A 9,118-nucleotide genomic window follows, 5' to 3' on the forward strand; every position below is an offset into this window, starting at 1 on the left:
GTTGGTGCGTGATGTTTGAGGACGTTGTGGTGGATGTGTGGTAAAGGGAATTGTAGAGCTGCCGGAGAGCGCTGGTGCTCCTGGTCTCTCTGGTTTTTGTTTTTCTAGGGAGGTGGTATTTTTGAGGTGCCCTGGCTAGTGCTGATGGGAGCAGGCTTTCGGGTCTGTTTGCTGCCTATCAATGGTTCCGAGCTTTGGGTCTCTTTCCTTTTTTTTTTGCTGCAGGGCTAGAGGCAAGAGCAGGGCTCCCTGGGCAGAGTGGGACCGTTCCAGCAGGCCAGGTATGGGGGGCGGGGTGGGGGTGGTGAAGTAGTGCTGGGACTGGAGGTTGGTGGGTGCTAATTACTACCTGATTAGTTCTAAGTGGTGCCTTTGTTCCTAGTGCACCAGCATCCTTTATGACTCTACTGTTGCTGTACCTACTACCGTTTCCACTGGTGTGGTGAACGGAAGGTGCTTGCTAGCATACTGTCCCGCTGATGATGTGCAGCTCTTCTGCTTCGTTCTAGTAAGCCTGATTTTTTTTCTTTTTCTCTTTAAATTTAGTTTAAAGGACTTTCAATGAGCCCTATGACTCCTACAGAAGTCCTACTGAAACTGTTACACTTTGTAGGAAAAAAAGAAATTTGTTAGTGCTGTGAAAGGTGGGCTTGATTCACAGTTCTGCTGAAGCTGTGATACTTGTGGAATGCAAAGAAGCTCCAGCAGCAGAGATAGTAACCTGCTCAGTAGCCTGCTCTCTGTTTGCCAGAGACCTGCTGAGGAACCAGTCTGGCCTTGAAGACTCTTACCCTATCCCAGCTGATAGCCCTTAGCCCCTGGGGTACATGTGCATTTGCTTTCAGAAGGGACTTGAGGGGCCTTGGCTCTATTCTGAAATGGGATTTTTCAGAAGTCTCTGTGGGCTGGGAACCTGTTTTCTATCCAGTGCTTCTTTCAGTAGAGCAGCTACAGGGGTGAGACATAGGATTTGCTGGGTAATGTGTTCACATTCAAGCAGTAGCTAATGGAATAGGACAATTAAACTCCCACTTGATAGGTTTCTAGAGGGGTTTGAAATTGGGAGTGTTGTGTAAAGGAGTTGCTGGGAGTCTCTGGAAGTAAGGAATAAAAGTTTCTTTTCAGGCTGTATTGTCTGTGAACCAACTATGTGAACACAGAGCAAGCTGAACCCCTGACCTGCTGGAATGAAACAGTTCTGTCTGGGCGAATCTGAATTAAAACAAGCTGCTGGGATGGGAAAAGCTCTCTTTCTGCTTTGGCTCTGCAGATCAAATGCTGCAAAAACAATCTCTCCAACCTTGTACCCTTTTCCAGAGCATCACCTGCCTTGTTCTTGTACAACATATCCTGTGCTGGTATTACAGCTCTTGCCCCCCTATGTGTAGGGACAGAAAAGGTGCTGGCCCAGTGCAGATGTAGCGTGGATCCCTGGCTGAGTCCCGTGGCAGATATGCTGCTGCCCCAGACTCTCGTGAGTTCATACGCAGCGTTGTGCAGGATGTGCTTGGTGCTTGTGTGGTTGCCCTGCTGCACGGGTCACACCCCTGACAGATGATGCTCTCTTCAGTTTCAGAAAGTTTTGAGCTGTGGATGAGTATCTTTCGGCAAGAAAGGAGCTCCTGTCTGCTCCCTTTATCAGCAAAACACTGAGATGCAGCCTGGCTAGAAAATAGATGGTACCAGCTGTCACTGTGGCGAGGATTGGGTTCAAACTGTGTGCCATCCAGGTTCATGGCTTTTTACATGTGTTCCTTGGTCCCCGTGTGGTGGTGGGGGAACCTTCAGCTGTTACCTGCTGGAGTCACGAGATGGCACAAAAATCGTAAGCAAAAAGTGAGTATTGAGCCTTGATGTTCGTTGAGAAGTAAAAGCTGAAAAGCAAGACGGTGGAGGCTCAAAACGCAAAGCCGATCGGCCCAGAAGACGTTTCAAAATCTTGTCATTTTAATTAATACTTTACTGGGGGGTGAATTGTGCATAATCTGTTGAGAGAGAATTCGCGGGGTTTGGGTGTTGCTTTACCCATATCCTAAGCCTGCTGTAATGCTTTTTGGCAGATGGAAACCTCTTTCCACCAGTCCCCTTTTCAGCTGCAGTGGTCCTAAGCCAGGAGATGGCACCGCAGGAGTAGCTGTTGCTGTAGATGGGACAGCCTGAAGGGAGCCGTGCCTCTCGGAGGGTGGAGGAGTTGTCAGTGAGAGGTCCTGGTGAGGCGGAGAGCTGGCTGCCTCTCTGGCTACAAAACCAGTTTCAGCCTGAAAACTTGTACTGGTTTTCATTTGGGATTCATTGCAATCATTTTCATGTGTGATCTCTGAACGGAGTAGGCAGGAGGCAACCATGCAGGGGCAGCTGAGAAGAAAGAAGTAAAACAGATTTTAGTGGGATTTACTGGATCTGGGTGCCTGGAGGTAAGATTTGGGCTCGTCTCCTGTCGATGAGGTCCCATCAGGTAGATCCTCCTCGGGAGTGCCCTCCTTGGGCTGGCACAGTCTCCAGGGGGAGCCCAGCACCTTGGTCTTGGGTCTGTTAGCAGGCAGGAGGCTGACAGGGAGACTGGCATCCCTGGGGGTGCCCTGATCACCCACCTTGGCAGCTTTGTTGCAGCAAGCAGATCTGGCAGGGCATAGCCCATCACCCACCCACAGGGTAGAGTGAAAAGGGAGCTGAGAGAGGGTAGATCTTGCCCTAAGCCACAGAAAAGGGAACTTTGTCCTGCTTACTGGGATCAGGGAATGCTCCGACTCCTGTGGCACACAGATTGATGTTTTTCATACCACTGGTTTTTTGGGGGGAAGAAGGGTGGTTGTAAAAAATTGCACATTAAGAACATTGATTGGTTTTTGCTTGTGTTTGTAGAAAACAGTAGAAACAGTGGGGCAGAGAGTGTAAATGTGTTGCTGGTTGGCCTCTTTCTAAATGATGTTTCCAGTTTGGGATTGTGCTTGTCTGACAGCAGCTTAAAGGGACTTTACAGAGATACAGCAGAGCCAGGGTTAAGTGACGGTAATGTACCCCCCTTCCTAGCACAGTGTGTTCCCTGCACCCCCATGGGCACAGTCACAGGGTGAGTGTCTAATTCTGATTTTCCTCCCCTTCATGGTAATGCTTTCTCTTCGTTACAGTCATCTCCCATACCAGTAAGCGGCCTGCCTGTCCTTCCTGACCTCTGGTATGGGTCGCTCAGCAGAGGAATACGGTTTGCCATGTGTTACTGGCTGAAACCATCCTCAATTAGTAGCTCTCCTGCTCTCGTATTGTGTAGGCAGTGGTAGACTTTTGTGACTATGAACTCCTAGTTAAGATACCTGTGTTATGCTGGTAGCCGCTGTATCCCCCAGACATACCCAGCACCACCCCTCTTGTATTAGAACTGTTGCTAGCGTGGTGTAAAGGCAACATGTCAGGGGGCACTGGTACAGCACATCGCTGCCCTGACCTGAGGACCCTGCGGCTTTGTTATAAGTTGGTTTGGTTGAACAGTCTGCTTTGAGTCACCTGTTTCTGTCCGTTTTGATGGTTTTCAGTGTTAATAGGTCATTGCTACAGCTGGAAAGAACCTGCGTTCTCTTCAGTGCCAGCTTTGCTGGGAACAGTGTCTAATGTGTTTACTACAGCGAACGTACTTTAAAGTATTATCTTGCTAAAAAGAAAAAAATGCACATTGCCTTGTAGGATACAAAGTTGGCAAACACAGGGGTTCTGTGTTACCTGGAGAAAAAGCGTTCAGGCGAAGCCCGGTGGGTGAGACAGGTTGAAATGACATTTGGGCTGGTTTTGGTCAAACTTGATGTTTCTGCTTGAACGTCTGTAACCAGACGTGACGACTGTGTAAACGTATTCAGGTCAGAACAGCTGTAGAAAATGATTTAACATTTTAAGAAGAGATATTCTTTGCTGTCTTTCATTCCCACTGCAAGTAAAACAAGTTTTGAAGGATTTGAGCAAACGGATATCATTGCATTCATTTTTTCTGTCAAATAAGTCACCTACAACCTTTCATGTGTGTTCCTGAGCTGGGACATCATGAGTCCTATTACGTCTGCAGCAGCAGAGGTAGGGTGTTCTCCTTCAGGGCTAAGTGTTGGATGCGAATGTCCTAATTTTTTGAGGGTTTTCCCTGTGCCGTTGGCATGTACTTGGCTGTTAAATAATTTTTGATATCCAAGGTACAAAACTGAAGTGGAAGAACTGCATATAGGTATGTTCTTCTTGGCTGATCAGTCACTCGAAAGAGATCCTCTGACAGCTGGTAAACACCATGTATGAGCCCTGGAGGGGATTTGGGCGCGATGGCTGGCTGTGTCTTTGGATAACAAAGACTCCCGTTGAAAGAGCTGTGGTTATGTGTATTCCCCTGTCCTGCTACAGTGGTGGTACTGTAAAGCCAAGCTGCAGGGTCTGACCAGAAGTCTCAAACACAGCAAGGGACAGCACTGACCCCTCTCAAAAAGCACTTTATCCCCTTTTTAGACTTCAGGTCTGTCTTGCAATTAGTGCGTCCAGCTATTCATGACTGATATGAACAGCCTAGAGGTTTAGTTTCTGAGTAGGTTATTTAAAGCTTGTGTCAAGAACCACCCAGGTGCCAATTTAGCATGTCTGCCCATTAGGTGACCTGCATGTTCTTCATCCAACTTTTCTGCATTGGCAATATCACGCAGGGCAAGCTGGAATAAGATGCAGGCTTCTCAGTTTGCTTCTCCCTTGATACATGACTCTCCTTAGAGTACCTTTACACGGGGTCACACGGTGTTAATCATGTGGGTCTGGGACAATGTGACAGAGACACGGGCTGCAGCTGATGTGCCTGCCTTCAAGTGGGCCTCCTCAGGGCATGGGCTCCTGGCAACCAGCTCTCCATCCTGGTGGAGCACCACAGTTGTGGTTTCACTCTGGCCATGTGTGGCACATAGGCACATTGCTACCAGGAGAGTTACCTCCCTCAGCGTGTGCCTTGGATCATCAGAGAGGTGCCCCAGCCCTCCAAGATCTGCATGTGAGGTTTAGCAGTAGCTGGGTATTGTTAGGGAGAGGGATGTGGGACCCAGCTGCGTGAGTCTCATGAGCTGAGAACGTGTCTTGGCAGGCCTGAAGATGGTGAAGATCACCATGGCAGGTGATCTCTTGCCATGGAGAAGATTTTGTTTTCCCCGGGTCTTTTAACAGGAAACTTCAAACTACTGTGTTCAAGAAGGATTGCCAGTCCAGGATGCTGGCCTGAAGCCTGTGCTGGCGTGGTTTTGCCTCTTAGTTGGGTAGCTGTTGGCGGTTTTCAGCATGCAGCAGTATTGATTTGGAGCAGGGCTGTATGAGTTGCTCAGTAAATTATTACAAAAGAGCTTCTACCAAAGCTCAAGAGCAGCACCTCTTTCAGGGAACACTCCTGGTGAAGGTGGAAGTTACAGCCTGAAGTCTTGGTTTCCTCTGTAGGGGCAATTTTTTAAGTCTGGTACCAAGAAAGGAAACTTCAGCCACTTGGGTATTTATCAGTCTGTGCTCACCTCAACACGTGGCATAGGATAAAAGTGCTTAAAGATGGCTACAAAGAATTCAAATTTTCAGCAAAGTTTGGCTCATGATCAGAGCTGTTGTCCTATGTCCATTAAAAATGCTGTTAATTTTTGACTACCATAGATCAGAGCGGAGGGTTGTGAACATGAAAGGCACATGAAGGCATTTCCTGAACATAGTGAATGTTAATGTACTTACGATATGGCTGAAGGTTGAAAATCAGGTGCGAAACAGGGCTCTGCTGTGATACGGCATCGCCTCCCAGAACAAGGTGACTCCCTGTATGTGTTGTCAGTACTGTATTGGTGTAAGGATGAAAATACACTTTTGTACTTCTTATTGTATCAGAAGAAGAGTGGCACCCTGTGTGGTGGCAATAAGCATTTCCAGTGGGATTTGGAAGTGTCTCTGTTTAAGCAATATTGATGCTTAAGTTTCAGACTTTGTGACTTGTTTGGTGTTTGGGAGAAAGCTGCTCCATTTGGCTGGTTTAATAGAGCTCAAATGATAAAGAAAACACCGAGATCAGCCCTGACAAACTACTACCATGTAACTTTGGTGCTAGGGTTTCCTGATCCCAAGTTCTGTAACTTTTCTGCTCTTTTAACAGTTTTTTAATGGGTAGAATGCCTGTGTGTCATTGCAATTAACAGTCACTGGGGTTTTGGATGCAGTAGCTCGAATGAGCTGCTCAGCGTTTCCTGCCCATGTCTTCAGCTGAAATCCAGCCTCGCTTGCCATTAACCAAATCACTCTCACCCATGCAGAGTTGGGGATGTGAAAGGAGCTTGAGAGGTCTTGGATTCAGCTTGTGGTATGAACTTGTTCCCATGGTTTGAGCTAGCTGTGGAGACCAGGAGCAGCTGATTGGCCATGGCTGTACCTCCTAGTCTAGGTAAATAAAAGTAAGTGTTCTTAGCCCAAGCTTAGAAGGGGCTGGGAGGCAATTGGTCTGTGTAAGAGCAGCACCGAACTTGACAGAAACGGTGTGGTGGCAGCTGCTGTGGAACTGGGGAAATTAATGGGTTTAATCTGCCCTGAGGAAGGAGGGATTACTCTAACAGATACTTTGCTGCCTTCAAGAACCTGAATTAGCTGAGCACCACCCTTGCACGGGTGTAGGTGTTGAGCTCAGAGGATGTAGAAGGGTGTGCTGGGATGGCTTGTGTTGCTGCTGTGGTGTTAGCCAGGCTGCCTTGTGAAGGTAGGGCTGCACTGTGAGTTTGTGACATGCCGGCCTGTCTTCTTTCCATGGCTTGTTTCAGAGCCTTAGCAAACTCGTCAAGAAGGTAGATAAGTCTTGCTCTTCTGAAAATGTGTCCTTGCTATGTGTGCTCTGCCCTCTCTGGGTTCAATTAATTGCTGTGTTTTATTCCCTCAGGGATGCTCAAGAGAGTAGCATCATCAGCCCTTGCTCAGAAGATCAGATGCGCTCCTGAGTGGTGAAGGAATAGATCAGAGGAAACCTTGTAAGTTAAACAAGGGCAGAGGTGGTTTATTTGTTGTCTTCTGAAAACAAACTTAGTTTTTCAGATGTACAGGAATATTGCAGATGAGAAACTGAATTGAAGCCACTTTAATGAGGCAGTTAATAAGCACAGTCATTTGCAGGGAGGAGAACTTGAAAAATAGCAGTGTTCAGTATAAACCAGAGTAAAAAAATGTAAAGTTTTTTGAGTAAAAAATGGGTCCAGTTTTGTCTCTCAAAGAGCCAAAGAAAATGCCTTCCTGAGCAGACAGTCTGGAGAGCTGATATCTGGACAGGTCAAAGAGAAAACTGACTTTGTTTTTATCTCTGAATGGGGAGAGCTGAGGAGTGTAACGGCCGAAGGAGTGAGTGTGAAATGTTTCCCCTGGGGTACCTGGTGTACATGGCGTGTCACTGTTCATATTGTTCCTTCAATGATACCCACTTCAGGATAGGCATGTCTTCTGTAATGAGTGTAGGAAGCAATTAATCCCCTTTGCCTGGAAGGAAGTGTAGCTTTCTCTTATTTTCCTGGGGCTTTTGGGATTCAGTGGAGCATGTATTCGCTTGAGCCCTGGAGAAGAGTTTAGTTAATGGTGGATGAGAGCCTGGAAAGAGGAGCTTCCCTGGGTACCAGGAACACTGGGAAACAGCCTCAGAACTGTTTGCTTATTTGGGGAAGTGGATCTCTACACTCTTCTGCACTTCAATGAGGGGGTGAATGGCAATGTCCTGTTGAGTAGCTCTTTTAAGGCCTTGATAGGTCATAACTTCTTGTAAGGCTTTAAATCTGACCCACCGGCACTCTGTAGCCTCTCTCCAAGCATCTAATGGTATGTGGTGTCCCCAGGCGTGCTAAACTTACTGCAGAGTGGAGGAGGGTTGTGTTATGACTAGCTGGTTAGCTGTGTGGTAGGAAACTAACCACCACCATCCTCACTGTAGCTGTGTACAGAGATGGTCATTGTCACACTTTGAAGCACGTGCAGAGGATGTGAAATGAAGGAGACATCCGATAGGGCTTCTTGTGATAACAGAGTTTAATTTTTGAGGTTGTGGACTCTTTGCTACACCGACCTTCCTACAAGCTGTACCTGACGGCAGGGTTTCTTCAGATTGCTCTTTCTTTACAGCCTGCTGTGAAAAGTTAAGCTGGAGAGATTTTTTTAAACTCATGCAACTGTGCCTGTTTTAGAAAGGGCTTTGAGTTAAATAGTACTTTTATTCTGAGTAGGAACTTTTTAAATTGGTCTTGTCACAAGGCTCCTTCCCTGCAGCACAAGCATTCTGTGGCTCCCAACCGCATGTCTACACAAAGTGTGAATTACGCTCCATACCCAAACCTCCCCAAATGTGGTTGGCTTAAATATAAGACTGGTTTTTCCCCAAATCTAACTAATCGTGGATGCTTTGTTTCTTCACCTTTTCACTTCTAAGCCTGCTTCACAAGTTCCACGGCAACCATGAGAGATTTACTGTTCTTATTCCCTTTAATGTGTGGGGTTCGTTTGTGATCTCTTGGTCCTTGTAGCAGAGCCCTGGAAAAATAACGTCCAGTGTGGCTGGACTTGGTGAGGTAGAAGCAGTGTTATGCTCTCCTCACTCCTAATTCTCCTCAGGATCCACCCTGATGAAAAATTGATGTGACCTATACTCCACAGCACTGTCCTGCGAGGTATGCTCAAAAGAGGCTGGAAATATGTGAAAAGAGGCTGTGTGCTCTGATGTACACCAGAGGCGCAGTGGTCCATCCCCTTGGCTGCTGGGCAGGCAACAGGGAGGTGAGAAAGGAAAAGGTCAGCACAGGGAACAGTGCGCCAGGGAGAAATGCTCCACATGGCTGTAGGGAACATAACTGAGGAGCCATCGTGCAGTGCCACGTTTGTCATTGGCTTTCTCAAGACTGTGCTGCCCACCTGTCCTGGTCCTTCTCTTAATGTGCTTCTCATTGCCCACTTTCACTCCTGAGGCTGTGAAGAGGCTACACGAGCCTCAGGGGATGTTTGTGAGGTCGGAAAGGAGCTCCGTTCCCTCAGTGGTACCCCTGGCTGCTATTTGCCCTGTGGCACTTCTTTGCACCCTAATGCTTTTCATCCAGCTGGTGACTGTACGCCCTTAGAGAAATAAACCATG

The sequence above is a fragment of the Buceros rhinoceros genome, unplaced genomic scaffold, assembly GCF_000710305.1.
Source record: "Buceros rhinoceros silvestris isolate BGI_N320 unplaced genomic scaffold, ASM71030v1 scaffold12411, whole genome shotgun sequence".
NCBI lineage: Eukaryota > Metazoa > Chordata > Aves > Bucerotiformes > Bucerotidae > Buceros > Buceros rhinoceros.